At 48.0% G+C, this 24,881-nt stretch overlaps 1 protein-coding gene across 9 annotated transcripts in view; it reads left to right on the top strand.

Moving 5' to 3' along the window:
• The first annotated feature begins 170 nt into the window (after positions 1–170).
• Positions 171–24,881, top strand: part of LOC117212360 (A-kinase anchor protein 200-like) — a 61,577-nt gene continuing 36,866 nt past the window's right edge. For 2 of the 9 annotated variants that reach the window (XM_033457136.1, XM_033457131.1), the window contains exon 1: positions 22,776–23,267. The gene's annotated coding sequence lies outside the window, so the exon portion shown is untranslated. The other 7 variants (XM_033457137.1, XM_033457127.1, XM_033457129.1 and 4 more) reach the window with 6 other exon arrangements.

The raw sequence follows: 24,881 nt of genomic DNA, 5'->3' as shown, positions 1-24,881 counted from the left end.
GTTAAATTTACACAGTTTTACGATTCTAAGTTTCCTAAATAAATCGTCGCCTGTTTTTTTAAATGAATAATTAATTACTCCTTTTCATGCGAATAAGAATTAACCGCCGCCTTTGAGAACAGGCTTTGTGGATAAGCTAGTCGACTTCTCGCCACGTAAGATGGCAGTAGTATCTCGCTCGTGGTTGGAGAATTTGAACGCACAAGCGCAGTGACCGGCATACTCGAGTGAAGTGTTGTTGCAAGTGCTTGGGATCCGTATTCCGACAAATTTCTTCAGGATATTTCGCTGCTAACGGTAAGTGAAAACATTTCTACAATTTCTGGCGTGTCTTATTTGCCGATAAATAAGTTTTTGCCCGTTGAGTCGCTTTACTTTGACCTTGAATCAAAAGTTTGGTACACGGCGTGACGCCGGGTGACGCCGGTTCGATGAAAACGTATTTCGTAGCACGTGGATTGTAGTGTTCTCTGAAAGAACGTATCAGAGTTTATTCTATCGAGTTTTAAAACATCGTACATCTATATCTTTGTGAATTTTTGACTTTCGGCATCGGCGCGATTTCAGAACGCGGTATAAAATGTTTTCTCGTTGACAGGCTGCGTCAAGTTCCTGTCTTTTGCACGAATTACGCGACATTTGATGTTACCGAAATTTCCGAATTCGTTTAGTTATTGCAGACCGATAGAACAAATACAAACCGACATGTCCGACTAATATTAAATGCCCAAGATGGATATTAACTGAAATAGATATTCACGTTACTATGTTATGCATCCCCTCAACTTTCTTGCCGTGGCTTGCTCTTGCTCGTTCGACGACATTACGATATCGTACACATTTCTCTCGTAAACTCGTACGAAACATGTATCGTGTCAAAACAAAAGATTTTACAGAACGCGACACTGCGTCATAGGCTCAAACTCGTCTGTTATTTTATTATATATTATAGTTAATATTTGTATTGTTCTTTAGCATTCTTAATACATATGTACAATCTACGACAGGAAGATGCTCGATTCAAGGTTAGGTAGGTCAACGAAAAGAGAGTTACAGGCCTGTCGTTGAACGAAAAGATAGAACATTTTTCCTCGAGCCAGCTAAACATCATTGAATTAAATTCACATCAGTAAGATCGTGATATATGCTGTGTCTCGAAATATCTAAACGTTCCCCGCCCCCTTTCGTGATCCCACCCTATACAGTGTTAATAAGAACCAGTGCGTCCATTTCCTTTTTCACCGGTACATACGTCGAATTATTCGCGGAGCAGGAGATTCGCTCTAGATAACGGCATAGTAAGTTAAAAGGCCGGTAGTGTTTATACGAATGCGATAGACTGTAAAGTGGACGGTGCAACATCGCGATGGTCGCTAGATGGAAAGTCTCTGTTATCAATCGTTGGGTCTCGACTTGTTAGACGATTTTCGATTCGGTCTCTACGGTTTTGAAAGTATCCGCCTTCAATGACCGATGGGTGCGTGCTCGTGCGATCGCGCGTGTGTTCTCTCCCCTTGATATGATACGGAGATTTATCTTTGCGCGACAAAGAAATCAATGACGGAGCCGATAAACTCTCTCCGCCCGTTGCGCTCCTACGAACTCCTCTGGCTCTCTTTTATCTGATTCATATGCACGGCTGTACATGTGCAATCGTGTAGTCAATTCTGAGCACGGACCGCGAGTTCCGGTTCCTATTCGAGTGGTATCCTCTCTATCCCCTGGCGTATACCTTCTTTTTCCTCGGCGACGACTTTCGTGTCGGCGAGCTGGGGTACTCCTCGACTACGGAATCGTACGACGAGGAAAAAACCCGAAATAACGATAAAGCTATCAAATTATGATACAATGTGAATTCTCTGCCTTCTTATTTGTCTTATGGCTATATTCGTTAAACTTGACTATTTATATTTAACACACAATGGCTATGACTATCGTATATTATATTACGTTGCTCGATTTATTCTTTCATGAAGTGAAATAAAGTTTCAAATGAAAACAGATATTCGGTTAGAATATAATTTTTACTTGTTGCTGATTTAACTATAATCAGTCATGAGTGTGTGACTTGGTATACGGGCACGGGTTAAATACCATTCTGATTACGCATTAAACGATGGTCCGATTAAACGGTAGTATTTCCTTCGTCCGTGGTAATTGGGTACGTACATTCTTCTTTAACTGGGAACGATCGCGATCAGAGAAACGCAGCGCAGACGATGAAATAAAATTTCATATTCCGGAGCGGTCAAGCATGAATAGTCGCGATTTTCTCGTCACTTTACGACGAACGAGAGTCGGTTCGGAGATTATGGTTTTACGTGGAACGGGAAGCTGGCTCGCGTCGAATTCTTGCGATTGTTGCTCGCAGCGAGTTCGGTCTTTGTTCGATTGGACGTATAGAGCGCCGGTTATCGACCCGGTTTCGATACGGTTTGTCGCTCCTTTTTAATAATTCAGCGCGATCGAGGCGAAATCTCGCTTAACGGGATTTAGAGTAAACCGTAAAAAAGCTCGTGGAAACGTCACGGCATTGACTTTCTTTGTTCCGCTAGCGTAAACCTCGGTTTCCAGTCTTACGTTTCGAGAGTCGCGAGAGAGGCGTAGCGAGGACTGCGTAGCGAAATATGTAATCAGAAGAAAAGAAAACGGTGACCAGGAAAAGTCGGACTCATCGTACACGAGTAATTTGTTACACGGCCGGTAAATTTGCTAAAAGTTAACGCTATTCGGTAGAACGGTGTAATTAAGTATCAGATACGTGTCAAACACAGCTCTCGAATGACTCATTAACGTTCAAGTTAACTGAGTCGCCTTCTTTTATACCGGTTGTACGGCCGTATTATTGATCACGAAACGATCGTATCTCGAGCAGTAATTCTCAACCATTGTTACGCGATAAACACTATTCAATTCTAGTTTCTTTTGTTTCGCGTTATCGTTGATAGTAGTTACCGCAATCTCTACAACTTGATGATTGTTTCCCTTTCTTCGATCTTATTAAATAACCAGTCGTTTGTCGTGTCTCGTTATCGTCTTTCGAACGAAACTGTTTCGAATCGTTGGAACAGCGGTTCGATTTTGGCGCGATTACGCGATACAGGTATTCCAATTTCCTGCAAAACGGTGCACGAGAGACAGTGGTTCTCACGGAGCTCGATTGCGGCAATTAGGTCGAATGGAAAGCGTGATGAAGGGCCATAAATGCGTGAGAACCGTCCGTTTAAGGCGCGAGAACTGGTTCTGAGTTGATCGCGGGCATCTTCTTCCCAAGGCCCTCTTCTCGATATTAAACACGGCGGAGATGTTACGAGCTCCTTCGACTGCCTGAAATTAAACGTCGGGGACAAGGAGCCCCGAGGACTGCCTTTTCTCGAACCTCCCTTCGTCCATTTCAATCCTCCACCACCATCACCTCCTCCTCCTACTTCTCGAAAGCCCCCCCTCTACCCATTCTCCGTTCACCTTCTTTTTCTTCATTTGCTTTGTTTCTTCGTCGTCTTCTTCCTCTTCTCCTTCTTCGGCTGCCTACCTGGCGAACGTTACGAAACGTTTCGATCGTTTTAGATTCGAGTTGGAATTTCAACGTGCAAGAAAAAAGAAAAGGAAGAGATTCAACCATGCGCGATGAGCAGCGACTGAACTCGCGAAACAATCGCCTAACTATTTTTCGACTCTATTCGACTTCTCGCTCCATTTGTCTTTTGTCTACGATTCTCGTTTCCCCCCGCCTCGTCCAGATTGCTCGACGAAATTGCTCGAAATTCTTTTGTTCGATGAACGATTCAGACCGGTATTTTAGTTTAATAGTGCATTCTCGAAACGACACTTCGCCTACGTATCAAGAACTTGTCGAACGGGCACGAGGCATCGACGATCTTCTAGAGGCAGAACGAAAAGGTAGAGAGGGCGGCGTGTATCGGTTGGGCATCACGTGCACCCGGAGTGATTCTCTTCCAAGCCATGGCTCCGTTGTCAAGTGGACAATATCTTCTCATGTTTCAACAATGTTACCGTTGCCGAACAAAACGACGCGCTCCGATGTTTCTTCTTGCGTGTCTCCATCGTGTTCGCCAACATACTGTGCTTCCATGGCTGTCGAGATATCGCGTTATAATAATTTATTGCGTCATTCGCATCAACAAAAATTTAGCGTTCAAAATTGACGCTTGCTAAAAGAATATAAAATTATTCCTCGAAGAATTTTCTTACTTCTGTCCTTTCTAAAAAGGGTATTATTACAAAATAATTTTCCCTCCGTCTATCGTAAAATTGTAAATCGGGTGTCAGACGCTTTCGAGAAATCGATCGATTCCCCAAACTGCTACATTTCATTTAGTCGACGATGCGATAAGTGCTCGTTTGCTGGGTCCTTTAATCGTCCTTGTCGTTCGGTAGCCAGCGTCGAGTAGATTGGATCATGGCAAAGCCTTAATGGAAAAAGAGGGTTGACGAGAAGAGCATTGATTTAGCGTTAAGAAGCTGATATCCCTGCCCTAACGCGCGATACAGCCGTCGCTTGTTGTTATCTAACACTTACGGTCGTAATACTTTTGCCTTTCTCATAGATTGTTCGATAGATAGACAGATACATAGAGTGATTGACGATTTTCATCATGTTCACGTTCGATTCGATGACCTATCGTCGATGCGTGATATTTCGAGACAAGCGTTACTTCTGGAAAACTCGAAACAATCTTCTCACGAACACGACAGCCAGGATGACATTGTACGATTCTTTGCTTGTCAACGATGTTTCGCCGTGACGTTCTTCACTGTAAGACGATTCCTCCTCCGATTGTTGGCCCGATGGTTGAGGAGAAAGAGCTGTCCTTTCGATGCTCGTCCACGATGATTTCCGTTAGGAGAAACATTTTCCATGGAGATTTTCGGTTCGATTGGACACATGGATTAACACCGGGCGTACACTTCCATGTGCGTCATGAGCGCGCTTTTATTCTTTGCAAAGCAGGGAAAGCAAGGGATAGATGGATGACTGTATAGTATACACGAGGGCTTCCAATGGCTGTAGGAGCAACAGAGCGAGAGAGAGCGGGGAAGGAGGGAGTATGGGGGTTATGGGGGCACGTTCACACAAAACGGCCACCATAGACCCTGGCAGCTGTTCGCCATCCGTGCCCTACTCTCTACGTTGTTCTCTCCCCCGCATTCTTAGTTCGGCTTAGCCTCGCCCTTTCTCTCCCTTCTCTCTCCCTTCTCTCGCCCTCGATGCTGAACGTACAAAAGCTTCCTAGCTTCCGTACCGTCACTTCGGTCCTTCTGCTTTTTTTCCCCTGTGCCCTCGCTTTGTCTCCTCTCGAGAATTTAGAGTCAGAATTCGTTTCCGACCATCATCTCCTCCTCTCCATCACTCCTCCACAGCTCCCGCCACTTCAAAATCGTACGTCACATGCAATTGCGATTCTGTCCCTTTACGCGGATCGCACGTGTTACGTCTATCTTTACCTGTGTGTAAAGATTGTGATTTGTCAGCAGAAGTAACTGGAGACCGAAGATCAGAGCAGAAACGACTCGACGACACGTTCTGAAAGGATGGTCACGTTTATTGCATAATCCGAACACGTGGTCGAAACATGTCGACGCTGGTCGTATTTGCCTTGCCGAACATAAATCTTGTTCGGATGCCTAGCCTTGACGAGGTAGATCCACAACAGCCACAGCATGCTTCATGCCTTCCTGTTACGTATCTCAGGGATTCCGATGATCGACGGAATCGTTTCACCGGAGCGTCCTCCTTCGAGTAAACAGCAATGGAACGTGGTACATCGTATTGGTATAGCATAATAGCAGGATAGAGCGTTTCTTTTTATATCGACTTTTTTGTCTAGTCAAGTCCACGGAGAAACGAGAGTGGATGCGCGCATCACCCTTTCTCTTGCTTCTGTATGCAGCTTCCATTCTGGTTTTGTGAACCGTAATACACGAAATATCTCAACGAACGCAAAGCGAACTTCGCGTTTCTTGTGAGCGTGGTATTGTCGTTGACTGTGGTGGTGGTGGTCGTCGTGTTAGCCGGGTAATATCACTGTTTGCTCGAACGATAGACGGGCAGAAGAGGCCACCGCGCCGAGAGCGGGTGTGCGAGCGCGTCTTTGTGTACGCGACGCTTGAAAAGCCGCCTTGAAGAGCCAACACAGTAGCTACATAATGGATTAAGCCACGTCCTCGTTGACGAGCCACGAACCGACAGGAAAATCCGTGATAATGTGGTTACGAGAACCATTCTCCCTCTGGTTCTCGCCTCCTCTTTTCATTTCGACGTATCAGCCAACGACCATGGAACCACCGAGAAAAAAAGATTACCAGATCACCGTGCGTTAAGGAAAAGGTTGGCCAAATGTCCGTATTCTTAAGCTCTCGTTGTATCTCGCTCTGGACGTCCTATTTTCAACGATTCCGCGAGTATTTGGCGTTCCGATAATGGAACCGGTATGGACCGAGTTAAAATTTGTTTATTATCGTGCGTATGAAATTCTTTGGAATCGTGGGAAAAGAAGGATGTCGTGGTAAAAATATTTACGCGGCCGAAAATATCGCGATTGCGGCTTATCCGTTGGAATCGCTGCGAAGGTGGAGCACTCTCCGTGCAGCGATCCCATCGAGAACAAAGAGAACGCGGCCGTTGATTCGTGCAATTGTTCGTTTTAATTCCAAGTTCTAAAAACGGTGGAAGTGATAGCGGCAATTGGCAGCGTCCCGCGGAATCGCGCGCCGCTTTCGCCGAACCGACAATGCCATAACTACGACGAGTCTCCGATCCGGTCCCTTTTTGCTTCTAATTAATTACAGTTAATTACGTTAATTGGTCCAACTAATGCGATCGCACCGTTCTACGGCGTCGCATTCCTCGTCTTACGTCGTTACTCGTTATGGCTCGTGCCTCATGCAGATAGATGTTTTCTGCATTCGTTCCGCGTATTATCGTTAACATGGTAGTATTTGTATTGTAACGCTGACTAGGACGATGTATCGTATTCCAATGATGGCGATCGAGGGGTTGCGATGGCCTTGCATTCGCGTACGTTTCGTTCCGAGGCGGCGTGCTATGCCATTAGGCAGGAAAATGTAGTTACAGCTTCGAATTTCATGGATTGAAGTAGTGGGGTCGATAGTAAAGCGACCGTTATTCGTAGGCGAAGCACCGTTGTCCCAGCGAAACCCTTATTTGTTTTCCATGGATGCACCGAAACGACACGTGTTTCTGTATTATTCGGTCGCGCTAGGGTTCGGAATGGGCCATGGGCCGGGCCGGATGGACTCTCGACCGCCTAAAGTATCCAAAAACGGGAACGAATCGTCGGACTGATGGCCTAAAATCAATGGCTATCTAATAATTGAAGAATTGAATAATGGCAGAGCGTAGCCGCGTAAATATCGAATCTCAGTATCGCATCGTGTCTGCCTTGCTCGCGTCGTGACTAACGCTACCTCGAGCACGTTATAAATCATTTCGCGTTCGGTCTCGTTCGATTATTTTCCTCCTCGATCTCGCTTCCCTTCCACTTTCTTTCTCCACACCGCGATATCGTCGTCCGCTTCTCTTTTTTCCAGCGACCGCGATTTTTCAGATGCGTCCGTTCCACTCGATTCGCGTGATTAATTTACTTAAGAGGAACTTTTTGCGGCCTACGCGAGAGCGACTGCGCTCCGTCGATTGTCCTGCAAAATTAATCTGTCTCGTAATAAACGAGTCTGTAAAAATCGACTCTCGTACATCAGTTACGAAATTCGAATATCGATACTCAGGATCGTCGAAACACTTCCTTCGTTAAGCGATCGATGCACACACGCTGTACGCAGCTGTACAAACATATACGGCTGAATTCGGTAGCCGTTCGTGTTCGATGGCCGCACGCGTCCAATCTATGTATTTGAATTTTCCGACAGGTTTCCGAACACGCGACGACACTGAATTTACGTTTAATCATATCGTGTCGGAATTACGCGCTAACGAACCGGCGCGTTAATCGGTTCTGAGTCACTCGAAACACCCACGGTAATCTAGCCGCGTTATTTCCGCGCGACCGTGGGATGTCGTTACTTTTTTTCCAACGTTCTCGCGAGTGAATAAACGGCTGGCTGGTTAAACGTGAGTACAATGGCACGATTATGGCGCGATGTCTTCGTCCTTTGTGGCCGCTTTAACTCGATCAAGTCGCCTCGTGGAACACGTTAAGATTAGACTGTACGAGCGCAGCCGCGTTGCCGGTACTCGTTTCTCTTTCAGGGTAGCACGCCACCCTAAAATAGTTTCCGTGCACGGAGGGCGTGTTCAAGGTGAAGGTTAAAGTTCCGTTCGTCGTGAGAGAGTGACGCGCTGACAGATTGAAGCCTCGCCGAGGGTGTTCCAGTCGAATCGCGTACGATCGATGCGACCAGCGCTGTTGCTTCCTCTCTCCAGCCGTTCGTTTCGATCGTTCGTGTCTCGCGTAAAAGGACCCTTACGAGTCTTCCGCGTCCAACGAACGTTCGCAATTTTATGCATCTATCGTTGCTATCTATTATTAAGGGAATAGATAAAAGTGGAGTTTCTCACAGTCGTGGCAGAGCGTTACGCCGGAGGAGCAAAAGTAGGCCTCGAGGGTAAAGCGCTTCAAGCTTGACAAATTTTTAATGAAACGTTACGCGAAGAGCGGTGCCTCGGTCCCGTTGGGATATGGAACCGCACGTAGGAGCGTGCAAAACGCACGTTGTGTATCACCGTTTCTCGGAGTCGAGTTAAAACGAGACCTTAAAATAGTACTAGCGTGTAGCATGGTGTGCAGTCGGTGTTCGAGGTTAAGGTTAAGGCTGTATCGCACGCGGTGCCGCGTGACTACAAGGGCAACGCGAAGACGTACGAGCACCACTCGAGAGAAACGATTCGAGTTGTATTTAACCCTGTGGTGCTGTGCCTTTTACCGTGACACGACGCCGCGTGCCTCCTCCCTCGTAACCGACTCGACCGACATCCTCGAAAAGTATCGCAGCCGCACCAGCTTTTTTACACTTTGCACCGTTTGCTCTGCGTTCGACTCTGCACGATACACGAGGAAGAAAAATCAGAGTCGTAAAGCTCGCGATGGAGAAATTCGAGCATATCGGGAATATAAAAAGCACGGAGAGATAAAAAGGCGGCGATAAAAATTGGTTGACACTCCCCCGAGGTCTGCGGGCGGATTTCCATTTCACGGCAGCTACGTTCGACTAGCTTCTGAAGCGAGATGGAAGGCTAAATGGGACCGAGCTGATATATATTCAGGTTCCGGTTTCGCCATGCTCGGTTGAGTACAGGGTTCAGGGGAGACACGCCTAATGTGTATCCTCTGTGCTTGTAAACGCGCAACATTTAAAACTTGTGCTGGCCGAGAGCTTTTTATTTTTTCCCCTCCTCGTTAGTCTCGTATTTTGCGCCACGGTGTTTCGCAACTCCGACCACCATAACTCGCAAGTGGAGCATACGGTATTTCGCACAAGACTCGCGAACGTTCGTTTACCGATACGTTCAACTCGGATCCAAGCTCGTTCCGCTTTTCCTCGAACTTCGCCGTCCTTCTATTTTTTAGCGAGCGCCACGTTCGTTTATCTAGCTGGAACGAGAGGCACAACGAGGATTCTCGTTCCGGAGCAACCTGGGGACACGATTTCGTTATCTTCTCCGATAGACCTACATTGAATTTTATCGCGAATTTTATTCGTTCGATACTCGTTTCGTTCACGTCCCGTGGTTGACTCGTTCGAAGGATATACAGACACGGCGCGTATCGTCGTTCACCAGCGTTAGAGAACGTGAGACGTGTTTTTCTCGGTTGAGTAATTCCTTTACGGAGATACGGTGTAATGGAGTGTTTCTTTGGCCTCCATGACCTACGTCGTTAAGATACATGGTGGAGATGGAAAATCTAGAATGGACAGGGCATCGCGAAATCTGCGCGTCTTCAAACTGGTAACGTGAAACGATTCGTTCACGATTCGTAGGGACATGGAGCATTCCTGACATTAACGAGATCGCCGTGCGTCACCCGATACCGTTAGGCGACCACCGAAAAATTCGCGATGATCGGGCATATTTTGTTTCCAACTTTGGCCGAAACTGGGTGGGTAGGTTCGCGCGGTCGAATTCTGCTTGAAAAACCAACGTCGTCGCAGCGGATACAGTAACGCGTGGATTTGCAAATGCCAAGCACGCGGAGCGCAATTGTATTTCTATTTGGTTGACGGAGAGTCGAATGGATTATCGCAGCAGCTCGTTCCGCCGTGGCGACTGCCTCTATAGTACGCCACTATTCGAGTGAGTCATACGGACGACCGATAATCTGTGTCGGTGTTTGTGTGTAGCGAGCGCGTGAATAGAACGGCTAGCAAATAGAGGAAAAAGGGACGGGGCTGAGCGACCGAGAGAGCAGATATCGTACCGTTTTCTATATCGAGGATCGAGGGAGAGGAAACTTCAACGAAAGGATCGAACCAGACGTTGGCTGTAGTGGAGCGGTTGGCGAGAAAACGGTAAACTGCTTCACGGGACCTGGTGAACGTTGTACGTATTCTGTATATCGAGTAGACGAGATACAGCCGTTTCTCCGTGGACCTCTGAACATAACATCGTTGATGAAATTGCATCGATCTGTCCTAACACGAAAATGTACGCGCGTTCATCTTCGTTACCTACTCGCTTCAATTCGTACCAATCTACTCCAATCCGCTTTGAACGTTTTCAACCTCCTTCCGATCACCTTCGACCCGCTTCAGTTGGCATCGCCAACGCGCGTATAGTATAATTTAACGAAAACAGATCGTGTTCCTTTTATGCAATAACTAGGAAGCAACGATCGGTATCTCGGAGTACGCGAGCTGCGTAATTTTCTCCGACTGCACTTTGCCAGATTAAACTCGTTGCATCGCACTCCTAATGAATTTTAGACGACGAGAAATAAGTGGCAGGTGAAAATCTAGCTGAAAAGTCGAACGACGTCGAAAAGCACGTATTTTCCACAAGGCCGAAGACGGTGGATACCGTTCGATATCGGCCGTGATACGTTTCAACGCAGTTACTCGATTTCGAAAGAAGTTGCCGATGCCTATCGTGACCCAGTTGAAGCGTGGGCACACGGCATCGCGGAATACGTCCCTGCGATGCTCCAAGGATGGAGAAAGAGAGACGAAAGGACGAGCAGAGGTCCTGGTAATTAAGGCGTTTCGACAAACGTACATCGCGGAAACCGGTTATCCCGGCATCGGCGCGTTTCACTCGTGTATACCTGCTGGAGGTTGCTTGCAAGGTTGCTCGAACCGCTGGCCCTGACGGTCCTTTGAGCCACAAATATGCGTAATCTTGCGTATAGGTAGGAAGAGCCGAGTCTTCTTTCGCGTTCGGCTTTGCTTTCGAAATCCCTCGCTTCCTGGTCTTATCCGACCTACAAATTCACGTTCGCGCGACTCCCTCTGCCTTTTAACGAATTTATTCGCCGCCTCTAACGAGCCTATGTTTCTTTTTTATCTCTTGAATAGGAATTTACGTTGAAATGTGGAATGGCAGAGAATTCAGCGAACCAAGTCGTTGGCGTAGACCGTAGACGAATGATGTCGTTTAAGACAGGGCTTCCCTGGAATATATCCAGCAGCACGCGGTTTTCAAGCACCGCGGAGTAAATCCTCGAGAAAAATCTCGTCTCGTCCAGCGAGCAGGAAGTATCGAATTAACGCGTGATCTCGTCTCTGTAACACCGTACGAGCGGCTTAACCTCTAAAACCAACGCTTCAACCGCTTCTCCTCTCTTTTCGTCTCTCTCGCTCTCTTCCTCTTGCGGTTATACTTTTAGCAGCGCTATGGTTTACGATTTATGCTTATTCTGCTCTAGTGGTTTGCTAATTTGGAACAGACCAACGCGTTTGGTTCCTGTACCCTAGGTCAGTTATTCTCGGTACTCGTCTAATTCGTCGAGATCAATTCGACGCGAGTTTCGTTCACGAAAGCGGTATGTCGTCGTGATCGAAAGAGATCCTGGGCGCAATCGTTACTGAGAATCATTATCGAGTATTAATTATTAGTTATAGCGTTGATTATTAGAATTTCACCGAACATTTAAAGCTGACGTCGTACTTATAAAGCAAAAAGCTAATTAGCAAAGTTGGAACAGAAGTTTTAGTTGACGGGTGAGATCAGACGGTGTCCAACTCAGCTTTCGCGGAGCAGCACCACGAGCGTGGTTGAGTTCGCATGACTAGGAAGTCTTTTTCTCCAAGTTGTTGTTCGTTCCGAGAACTTCCCAGCCAGAGATTAGGTAATCACGGATGAATTGGTATCCGAACTCGGCGTGTAATTCAAAGCGTAATCTTGTTTCGAGCTTTGTTCGTCCGTAATACATAGTTGGGAGACGTCTCGTAGAAAGACGGATGTCTCGGAGAATTGCAGTCTCCCTCGCTTCGACTATTGCCGTAACTAAGAAAGCGGATCAAACGCGAGAAATTGTAATTTAACACGGTGATGTATCCCCGCTCCTTTTTAAAGTATGTAATATGGTAGAAATGTCATTCCAACGGAGATAGAATGGCTTAAAGATCGAAACGCAGGGAACTCGATAGATTTCAGTGTCGTGTACATACGTCTTTCGAACATCGTGGGAGACTGCGTAATATTCAACGAGTGGAGGAACGATCTCTCCCTTTTAAAAGACGTGATCCAGCGACGAGCGGAGATCATCTTTGCAGATTAAGCCAAAAGAGGATCGTGAGTGTCGAGTATCGTCTCGTAAAGGTCTCGTGGATTTTTATGTCGGAGCCAGCTCTCTATGCTCGCTGCTACGAGCGTACGTTAGACACGCGTTACGAAGCGAAATATTTCAAAATCTTTCTCGTCCCGGTGGTGAGTCGAGGCAACTTTAACAACCTGATCGGTAAAATGCATAAAACAACCAGCGAACGGCTGCTGTTCTCGACCGTGGCACGTTGACCACCTTTGTGGTAACGTTATACCGAAGCCAAAGAATACCGGAACAGTGGAGGGATGTCGAACCGAAACTTCTGCCAACGAAGATTTTGCGATCGATCCGCTCTTTCTTTCCCTGGTTCGTTCCAAAAACGAGTTCAAAGTTTACCGAGTACGTACTATTTACAGCCGCTTATCGAAACCCTTGAGCTCGAGTACTGGATAGTGGGAAACTTTGCTTAGTCTCGCATTATCATCTTCAAACATACAAACACTTTCGTATATATTTACATTTTAAGTAGAAGCGACAGGGATGAACGATCGTAGAAATCCCCGCGGAGAGAGATCTCGATGACATTGGATTTCGTTCGTGGATATCCGTTGATCTTTGAATTTCGTTTGGAACGCGTTCGCGACATGCTCGCAGTCGAACTTTTGCCTTCGATGTTTGAGACAGATAAACGAGAGGGACAGAATCGATAAAGTGACTGGCCCGAGTTCGCAGGGTTTTCTAAAGTTCCATGCTATCCGCTCTAGTAGAAACAATAAGGAATCGCGTTAACGATGATAGCACGCGTACGGCGACCTTGTCTAATTTTTTCGTCTCCACCCTCTCCCGTGTCCCCTTTCTCTTGGTGTCTCGTACACCGAGAATGTATGTTCGGTTTCCACCACGATATAAGGATTATAAATAACGCCATTGGGGAAAGCGTTTGTCCTTGGATATCATACGAGAATCGTGTACGTATGTACCGGCGCAAACGTCGGGAGGGGGAGGTCCCTCTTCTATACAAAGTTGATTGTCCGGCCTTGAATCTGCGGCCAGATGTGCTACGAGCGCCCTGTCTCTCGTACACGCGCGTACCTCCAGCCTGTATTCTCGTCCAGATTCGTCCCAAAAACCTGTTGTGCTGGTATCCGAAAATCTCGATCGCTTTGACAAACGAGACGAGACGAGACGAAATTGGACAGAGGAAAATGCAACAGCCACGGAGAATTTTTCACTCTGAAAGATATTTGATCGATAAATGAAAACGTTTGAGAGAATAGCGTCGTCGGTACTATATTAGTTAATTCAGGAATGGAGTCACCGTTGGTAAGAGACATTCATGGTCTCTCTAGATTTTGGTTCTTTAATGAGTCAGCCGGTGATTGTTTCACGAAACCGAGGCGGCCCAACCCAGTGTCCTTCGCCATTCCTGCCAGTATCTCCCCTAAATACGCTGTCTCCTGGCCGTGTCCCTCTGCATAGGGATAAGCTTCGAGCCATGGGGTTGGTTGTGTCGGCTTAGAATATTGCGGGGGTGGCTAACGGTGGAGAGAACCCCATGAATCATCCGACGTACAATCAATACGAAAGCACCGACCCTCCTAGCGCTCCGTCGCGACGCCGAAGCGATGGAAACACGTAGTTCGCCACGTATCAGCTTGCCACAGGGTGCTGGACGTCCTCATGCTGCCACGGCGAAAAGCGGCCAAAGGATAACCCTCGCGGCGAATCTTCGCCTTTCCGTCTATGCGAATTTTCGACTTTCCCTCGGGCGATCGTTGTATCGATCGCACCGATGCAATCTAACATGATACGTAGTTGCTGGTCGTGCGGTCGACAATTGCCTAACGTATGGTATTTTTCCTGGAGAATGGCTCGCGGCAGCGTTAGCGATAACTTTGGCGTCGTTCAACCGCCATTCGTCGCCGGCCCCTCATAAGAATTTATGAAATGCTTTGGAAAACAAGGAATCGGAGCCAAGTCATTTAGTTACCCGAAGACTTGGATAGCTGATGGCCGATACTAGAGGTTTTAGATTAGGAAATTAGTCATTGAACCGTGACAAAATCCAGCGAAAGAATGCTTTAGTTTTCTGATCCACGATTAGATAAAGGGTACAAAGTCACGTTATCAACGCTGCAAAGTTTCAAGCCTTATACACATGTATCGGTGAAAGTAGCGTATATTGGAATTTCGTCGGATATGACCGAAAGATTTCGAGGCATCCGCGCCACGGATAAACGATTTTGCTAGAAGAGAACGAAAGACCGCACGGTCTGGTCCGCGGCCGAGTCGTTTATTGCACTTCGAGCCATCCTGCCAGATAAAGTAAACCGCTCGAATCTCCACCATTTTTATTATCCCGCGTGGTTTCAAAACGCGTTCGAGGAGTCGTTCGACTATGTCGTTTAACTTGTGTTATTGAATTCGAAACGAGCGAGCACGTCGACCGTCGAGCGGAATTATTTTTCTTGGCAAGAAATCGCAGGTGCGCGTCGCCTTCTTACTTTAAACGAATCACCGTGTTGAAACGGTGGAATTTCCGATATTCCCTCTTCCCTTTGTAACCGCGTGTTTTCAATTGAGAATTCACCACAGCCGACCAATCTGCTTTTTTCCTTCTCGCGGATTCCAATCTAGTTTTTGCGATCCGTCTCATCGATATTCCAGGCTAGATTTTAACGAGTTTGTTTTCCTCGCGGTAAATGCTCGTTTCCGTTTGTCCCGTTCATGTACGCTTGCCTACGACGAAATACGAATCACGGTACCATCGGTCTTCGCCGCTAGAACTCGTACGATGCTACTAATTGCTTGAAGAATGGCATAGAATGAATTAAACGACCCGACAAAATGCGGCCATTCAGTTTCACTTACGGTCAAGATGCGTGGCGTTGCTCGTTTCTTCTGTGGCACGACGCCACGTTTTACAATATTCACATATTCTTCCGTTCGATACGTACGAAACGAGTGATCGATCCCTCGAACCGTTCCCTTTTTCATCGCCAGTCGCGTCGTGCCTAAAACAATGAACACTTTCGGTTATTTAAAAACGCACACGCATCTGTCTAACTTTTTTGACGCATTCGTTCGTACGCGTTTCACGCTGAAAAACACGGCGCACCGCTTTAAATTAAAATGGACGTTATTTAAATGGACGACTTTACATCTGTCTCTTGCGCACCACCTGGTAGACCATTTAAATCAATGACGCCTAACATTCGACGATACTTAAAATCTTTGGATACTAAAAAAAATTATCTCCTCTTTTTGTGGATCTTTTTTTCATTGTTAAAATTCTTAGAGCGTAATTTACGCACGCAGGCGACGCCGCGACGCCGGCTCCTGGAATTAATTGCACGCGATAAGAGAGTTATGTTGGCTTTTCCAAATGCTTTTCTTCCACGCGAATCAACCCTTAATATAATTGACGCGTCGACTGTGTCGGGCTCGTGCTTGTTTTCAAAAGCCGAGTCACGACTTTTGATCACCTTTATCCTCTGTAATTAGAGACACGACGTTTCCTCCTCTTTAAAAACGTACAAAGCTCGTTAAAATTTGAAGCCACAGTTTTAGAAATGGTACTTCCGAGTATATTAACTTCCTCTACTATACCAACTTCCGAGGTACTAACGTGCAATTCGCTTTGTCTATGGGATCTCGTCGTTGTCGTCGAGTTTCGTTAGATCAGCGAAATGCTCGTGGTAGGATGGAAACGTTTCCTCGAATGTAGCGACTTGGTTCCTGGTTTCGACGTAAACTTTTATATCGGGGTGGGTCTAGGTACGAGCTTCGCCACCTTCTCGTTCGCAAATCGTTTGAATCGTCGTAGACGCGAGTACGTGAGTGGACTCGAGTCTTGCACGTAACTGGTACACCCTATATAAGATCGTAGTCACGTTCCACGTGTACGAGTCTCGTGGTGCTCGCGTGGTGCGTGCCCTTATGAATGAAATCAACATCGAGAACCGTTTCGTGACGCTTAATTAGAACTTAATTGCTGCGAGACTGGTGATTTACCGCCTTGCTGAAACAACGACGACGGCTCTACCCGTCGGCCACAATGAACGACGTATCATTAGCCTTTTAGGCGAAGTCGTGGCTTGAAAATTACGTTCGGCCGTGTTACACACGTGGATAGGTGATTACTGCGCCAGCCAGACAAAGTCCGTTGTTGCTCGAATTCATCGAGGAAGTAAAGGTGTTTCGGACTTTAATTATGCGTGCGCTGCGTGCATTCCATCGTACACTTGCACGTGCTTCGCATTTCAGATGGAGAGAGTTGGATCGAGCGCGTAAAGAATTTACGGAGCAATTGTGGCACGGCAAACAATCGCCCTCGTTTCTCCTCGAGAGTAAAATCTGCAACGATTAATGTACTTAGAACACAGTGATCGTGCCCGGAATCGCGTACGAGAGACGTTGCGGGGTCCGATGCGAGGACGATCTCTAGGAGACGAAATGGTCATGCATATTCGCTGAAAAATTCATCGACTATGCGTCGTCGTTCGTGATGCGAATGCGCCAAAGAAGGACGTTTAAAAATTTACTTTCGCTCGACGTGGCTGACGAACGCGGGAGTGCACCGACGACGAATCAAGCCTGCATCGTCGAAGGTCGAACTCTCGATTGGGGATGACAGATAGGTTGGCGGCACACGGTGACGACGATACTTTGCACGTGCGAGGAAGGAGATATCGATGGTCGGTTTCGAGAGGACAAAAGTTTCGACGGGAAGCGAACGTGCGTTTCCCGGGATGGTATGTGCGCGCACGAGTTGGCTCGCGTATTTGTACGAGCGCATTCCGCGTGTACGTGCACCGGTTTTCGTTGAGCAGCGACGACGTGTGCTCGATCCACGTCCGTCTCGATACGGAGTTGTAGGTTTTCGCGTGTACATGCCGAGGCGCACGATCCTGAAAATAATTTCGGGCGCCAGCCGTCCAGAGTTCCGACGGATGCGAGGGATTCGTGCGAGTGATGAACTTTTATTCGGAAGTGGAGGTTTAACCGTATTAAAATGGCAGGTCAGAGCCGGGCTCGGCACTCGATGTCTACATGATTCGTGAGTGCGTGGACCGTGTGTTTAAGGTCGCCGGAACCGGCGTCGAATAATATAATATTTAGCGGTCGTTGGTGCTTTGAAGTCACGAATGTCCTCCGCTCGGACTGATTCGTAATTTATGACCCGATTCAATGGAACGATTCTGGATCGTCCGTGATTGGGATATGAGTAATTACGTCGTTGATTTCCTTTCTGATCGAATCAGCTCGTCAGGCCCTGCATGTTCGCGCGTCCTTCGATTATGCGATGCAAAGAAAAATTCGTTGGCGGAGAGAGCACACAGTACGCGGCGATAGGTTTGTGCCGGGGATAATTTTTCTTACACACACGGTGTTGGTGCGTCGCTTTGAACGCGATTAAGTAACGCGATAAAGTAGTCCGAATAAATAACATCGTGTTCGATTCACCGTGGCGCGAGTAAATATTTGTGCCTGAAATGGCCAATGGAGAGCTTGCAGAAAATGCTCGGTGAATTTCTAACGTCTTTACACGACGCACACATGATTTGTCTTTATCTACGTGATATCTTGACAGAGTGTGTACGTTAGATCGAAACTCGTGTATAACGATATGTATCGCGTTCTAACGGTTTGTTCAGTTATCGTTTTTCGAAAACGTGCAGTGTGTGTACCTACCTTGTTTAACTTCTCGTGATCGCGTCGCACACGAAATCGTTTGGAGGGGAATGGTCGCGCAAAGGCTGGCAAAAAGTAATTTCGTCCGTGAAGAATCGCGGATAAAAGAAAGCAGGAGATGCACTCTTGGATCGGCCACCTACGTTGACGCTGACGAACCAACGCGTGTCGAGCCAATCGGCCAGTGTCAAGCGAATCCGCGGCGAAAAGCTTTCTAAATCTAACAGTGACGACGAAGAACGGATGCGCGATAGAGCTTGCTGGCATCGAATCAGCGACAGGCAACGCGGCCTTGTGCTCAATTGCATTTTCGTCGAATTACAATTCGCGTGATATTTCATCTGGTCGTTGACCTCGCGCGGCATCGAAATGCGTGGGCGTTCATTCATTGGCCAAGAAAGCTTGGACGTGTCCGAAGTATGTACCTGTGCCATTTGGCATCGTGTCATAGATACACGTCGTACATCTTCATTAATTGGCGCCTCGAATAGCACGTGTCTACGCAACCGACTACATACCTTTTACACTCGATTCACTCGAGCCACCGTCGACGCGTTTTAATTGTTTCATTTCGAGCTTCGTTGAACTCGTTCGTCGGAAGGTTGAACGCATCGACACGATCGCGTAATGCTTCGATTAACAGCTAAACTAAATCTTCTATCCGAGTAATCTTATCCTCGGAATTGTCAGATTGTCGCGATTAATCGAAGTGAGATCGAAACAGTTCGTGACTCGACGTAAGTATATATATGTACGTCAAAGCTCGATAGACGATCGGATTTTCAAGTATGTATGTACGTCAGTACGCGACATTCTTCGAGTAGTACGTTCACACAAACGTTGTCGTAGTCAGCGACTAAGGTGGAGCTTCCGTTTCCGGCAATGAACGTGCCGTATAGGAGAATCAACACCGTCTATTACACGCTATATTCGTACGCAGCTCCCGGAGTCGCCTTTTTCCGCTGGAAGGCAGCGTATTCCTTCGCTCGTCGAACGTTCACTATACATTTCGGACGTTTCGTCGCGCGCTGCTTTCACCGAAATATTCTTGGAATATCTACGCACGATTTGCAGCCCCCATGTTAATCAAGTGCTTTCTTTTTCCAATTTTTTTCCCCGTGTCTAAAAGATTTATCTTTTTCGTAAAAGTTTTAGAAATGAACTATGTTCTCTATGTTCAGGGAGGAACGAATTACGAGAACGTTTACTCCACGACCATTAGCTGCTACTTTATTAATTTAAGAGGTATAATAGCGGTCCCAGTCAAGACACAAAGGCTAACGTTCCTCGTGCATTTCGGTCGGAAATGCGCCGCGGCCTACTCTTCCTTTTTTCCTTTCTTCTTGGCTGCTTCCGTTTAGGAGATCGTGTAGGAGAAAGCTCCCACACAAAGAGGTCGTTAATAAGTGAAGAATATCGTTGGTTCGAAGTTCGTACTTTCGGTATACGTTGCCGCGAAGGAAACGACCGTGTTCTCCGAAGCAGCGCAATTCTTCGTAAGCACTATAATCGATAGAGCGTACGCGCAATCTCGCGTACACGTAGACACGCGGCATTATCGTCGCGTATCATGGAAATCGCTTCTCCGTTCGCCATATGCTCGCCGGTGTACCGTTGTCGAGTCTCCTTAGAGAGAGCCGGTTTTCATTTCCTGCCGCCACGAAAGAATGGCTAGCATCCGTCGATAGCCACTCTCTCCGCCTCTTTTTGCATACTCTCGATGCCGGGTGTCGTTATTTTATTTTTCCGCGCATTCTCGAAGACCCGAGAGCTCGCAGAGACGCATCCGCCGTGCCGGCCAAGAGTTTCTCGTCGCGGCGAATTAACGCGTGTCGAGCGACGTTGTTAACATCGCCACGGAGAATCAGTTAGGAGCGCGCCTTCGCGTTCAACGATTTTCAGAGCGCAAACGTTGCGGTAATAGCTCGCCGGAGTTAAAAGGAGCGAAGAAATGAAAAGGAACTGACGATGAAAGATTCGCTGCTCTTTACTTAACGGGCGTACTAGCCGTTTAAGCACGGTGACCATTCATGGAGAAAACGATCGCCTTGGGAACAGGCCCGGAGATCAAAGAAATCTCGTGACGACGTTCAACCGACCACGGGCACATTGTTCGTCGATAAGGATATCATTCTGGAAACTGTGATTCGTCATTGTCGCGTCTCTAATTGGGTTAATGTGTTTCGTAGCGAGGTCTCTCTTCGGCTTGGAAGCAATGCCAATTAACAGCGGCGGTGATGTCGTGACAGATCGTTGCGTTCTTTATTCGTTCGATGAGACGAACGGGCCAATGTTGAGAAGAGAAAAAGAAAGGTAATTCATCCGATCGAGGAGATAATAAACGCTAAGTAGAGTATTCGGACAAGTGGGATTATTCGGGTCGTGTCGTTAATCGAATTTATTATTCGGCGATGACATCGTCGGTACCACTGGGTTGTTCGATTAACGAAAAGCGTAGGATCGGCCGATACCGGAAGATAGATTTTAATTATTTGTTGGCGTGCCCCGCGCACGTCAGATTGCGCTCTAATAGGAAGCTGCATTCGGGCAACCGTGCGCGCTCCTAAAATCGATTTCCATTAATTCGAGGAAAGCCATTATATTCCGGTCTGAGAATATATGTATAGCCGAATATCTCCGCGCTACCCGTTATGTCATTCGGAGTGGTTTCAACGCGAATACCTTCCGCGCGATATTACCTTGTCTATAGCGTGATCGCTTCTGCCTATTAACTCGCGGCAACAGCAGCAACGCTCCGATCGGACCGGCATCGTTACGAGCAATTCGTAGCGTTACGGTTTCCTCGTTTCGAGTGAGTAACCTCGCGGTCGGTTCTAGAACCGTTCGACAAATTACGTATATCTTTTCTCGTTCCTTATCGCGCGTTTTGCCACCATCTCTGTCGTGGATCGTTGCTCGAATATTTCGGCCCCGTATTTATCGGCAGCTCGAGGTCGAAAGGATCGAAATGGACAATTAGGTTCTCCTTTGTGGAAAAGAAAGCGTTTATCCGGTTATTGTTTGACGTGTACAAAAGTGTCCTCGACACGGAATGCTCGGTTGCATCGAGTCAATGAGCGTATACAGTAGTATGCACACTGAAGAATTCGATACCTAGAGCCCGGAGGACTGGTCATCGATAACCGATATCCGCTGAACGAAACACGGAGGCATAGATTGTCGCGAATTGAGACGGATCGGGGCTTACGCATACCGCGCAGGGATTAGCTTTTCTTCGGACCGTGGTCGGTTTCGCGTAGCTGGCACGTCGCGGCGTACGGGGAAATCGATAAATATCCGCGTGATTTCAAAGTTCGCCAGACGGTATGGGTGGTCGCGTCGTTCGGAAATCGATGCGACGACATAGCTGCGTCGAGGAACCGCGGGGGGCAGGGATTTTACGTGCTCGTTGTGGAAAAGCGACGGGTCGCGACGCATCGAAGTCTCTGAAGGACCAGAGAGAGAGAGTTGAACGTTTGGTCTGCCGGTGTCTAGTCGGAATTCCTAAATTCCGGACGCGGCGAATTGTTATCTAACTTGTTGGGCTCGGGTCGAGAGTGGTCGATGTCGGTGTCGAGAGCGTTCCTCTGGTGCCGCTTTTCGCATTAGTCACTGCGACGACAGGCGAAAGGCGGCTTCGTAGTCGTAGTCGTAGTTGTAGGCGAGAGCAACGGCAGCAGGTATACGCGTATTTTGTTTCGCTCGAACGACCACCGTAGTTGTCTATAAACAACCAACGATTTCCAGGTAGAATGCGCTACAATCGCTGGAGATTATGAGACAGCGGCACCTCTACGGATAATCTTACGACTTACGACTCTAATTGCTTTGGGGGAAAAAAGAAAAAAAAGGAAGACGATAAGAAGGATCGTGTGGTATAGTATACTGTGAGCGACGTGCCATTCGTTTAATCGTACGAATTCGCGATTCTTCGGTTGTCGCTTGACTTTCGCGAATCGATTTCCTCCCACTTGTTAAATTCGGTCGAAACGCGTTACGGTAGGTCGTTCACCGAGTACCACTGCCCATATCCAAACACCTCAGTCCGCGTATCTGGTCGTTAGAAAAGCTCCGTCGAAAAAAGTTCATATATCGCGATTGAACGACGTCGATTAGCGAGCGATCGAGAATCGGTGAATTTTCGGGGGAGTACTTTGGCTACGGGGGAAAAAGTTGACCCTGAAAATGTGTAAATTCTATTGTGGAGCGAAACGTTGGCCGTGGTTGGAGATAGGGAGCCCTCCGTAACAGGACCCCGCCCTGGAGTCGAACCCCCCATACCCCGATGTTCTTAGCGAGCTCGAGGCAGGGCTGCCACCATCCGAACCGAGTCCCGGGGTGCCGGGCTCAGCCGATACGTTCCTGCCTCCCGTCTATCCCGGAGCTCATTCTTTCTCTAACCGTCGAGCAGTGCGGAGCGCAGTAAAACGAAGCGGCGCTCGGTTGTTCGAGAGTGAACGTATACGCTAACGCGGACTCGAGTAGCAAACGCGAACATAACGAGCTGAGCACGCGCGTTCGCGCGGATCAAAAGTACTCGCGACGAAGAATCGAAGAAGAAAGAGATCGTTACACGCGGTGTTCGTTGGGCGATTTTTACCAGTTTGTGCGCGTTGGTCGAGCCCTCCCCACGCACGACTTCCTCGGGACAAAGAGAGAGAGGAGGTACGCGAACGCAGCCGAAACTCCGTTCGGCGGGAACAAAGGAACGGCGGTACCGAGACGAATCGTCGACGAGAGATCGGAGCAGAGAGAGGAAACGTGAAACGATCGATCGTTAGCTGCGGCTCCACGTAGTCCGGGGGTTCGCGATTATCGTCCTGTGCCCTGTGCCTGCAGATTGGTCGTCCTCGTCACGCTTCTATCGTACCTGGGGTGAGTTTCGCATCGCGATTAAGCCTGTCTATCGTGTTCATCGACGACTTCTTCGCCGTTCGAATCGTTGGAAAGGTGAAACCGGTGTTGTATCGTTGTTGGTCCGATGATACGTGCATAATACCGGCTTGTGGTTTAGAAGTTGAAGTGTTGCACGCGCACGAGCTACGAGAAAACGTCGGGAGAGATTTTCGAAGCAGAAGAGCACGAAAGAGAAGGAAAAGGAAAGGACAGGATAAAGGAAAAGGGGGAAGGAAGAAAGAAAGAGTGAAGGCGCGCGCGCGCGCGCATACACACGTACACGCACACGTACGCACACGTTTGAGGGAGAGAGAAAAAGAAGGAAAGAGCGAGCTACTAGCGAGCGAGAGCGAACGAGCGAGCAATACGTTGGTGACAGAAAGACGGTCGGACGGACAGACGGACCGACAGACGGACGCCGCTTCCCCTCCGCTTCTCGGCAGTCGGTCGCGCGTTACCGAGCCAAGTGGATGAGTTCGCGAACGCGCTCCTGCTAAAAGCTTCTGCTTGCTGTTTGTGCCTGACCGTAGGCGACTTCGGTGTTCCGTTTCCCTTTGCTTCTACCGAGCAAGCATTTCCTCGTGTGTCTCTGCCATCGTGCTCGGCTACTTCTCTTCACCTCTCGTACTCTCGTGTCTGTCTAGACGCCACGCATCGTGCTACACGCCCGCCACCGTCACTGCCGCCGCCACCTCGCCTCTACCTCTCGGAATAATATATCCAGTGTGTTTCTTGTGCAGAGTACTGGCGAGGGACGCTCCTTCACGAGAAAAGTTTCGCCTCGTCGCGCCACTTACGTCGCCCTCGACTACCGGAGGTGAGTACCAACCACCCCGAGTGCTCGTCGTTTCCTCGCCTTCGTTGGTTATATGCCGGGCCGTGCGCGCCCCATACACTAAACATTTTGTCTCTCCGCGTGTACGCAATACGTGCCGCCGCACCGGTCTTCTATTTAACATGCCCACCGTTCTTTCTGCCTTTTCCGTTCGTCGACTCCATATGCTCCGATCGGTCGGCCGTCGCATCGGTCGTCATGTTTCTTTCGCTTAGTGTCTGTCAAGAAACGAGAAATATAAGATCGCGCGTCGAGCGGGATTTCGAGTGTGTGTACCCCCGCGCCATTTTGAAAATGGGCAGCATCAATCGATATAGCGAGCGCCGTGCGGAGCCGGCTTTCAATTTCAGTCGCTCCAACGGTTTCGCTTCCAGTTCTCGACGCATGCATCGCGATGTTTCTCCTGCGTCGCATCGATCGGCGTTTAGCGATCGGTCGGAAAAGCCGCACATTCGTATTCGTATTGAAGAATCGTTGGGAGCAGCGGCCGGTTACGCCATCTTGATTCCTTCTCCCACCACTTGGCCGGTATTAACCCCCGAACGATCGACCATACGCACGATTTCGAGACTACCAGTGACCTTTCCCTCTGGGCACGATCCATTGGAATCTCGCGATCGACCTGGCCTCGTGGTATTCCGTTTTCTGTCCCGCTTCTACGTTTGTTCGGTCAGTGGGGGACTTTTGTCAGTCCCTGGGCAGGACCCATAGAAATTGGAATTTTTTCAAAAGGCAGGCCTCGTGTCCCTTGAGAGAAT

The sequence above is a fragment of the Bombus bifarius genome, unplaced genomic scaffold (genome assembly GCF_011952205.1).
Source record: "Bombus bifarius isolate JDL3187 unplaced genomic scaffold, Bbif_JDL3187 scf7180000008288, whole genome shotgun sequence".
Classification (NCBI taxonomy): domain Eukaryota; kingdom Metazoa; phylum Arthropoda; class Insecta; order Hymenoptera; family Apidae; genus Bombus; species Bombus bifarius.
Note: the sequence above shows the minus strand (reverse complement) of the source record. Positions and strands in the feature narration are given on the sequence as shown.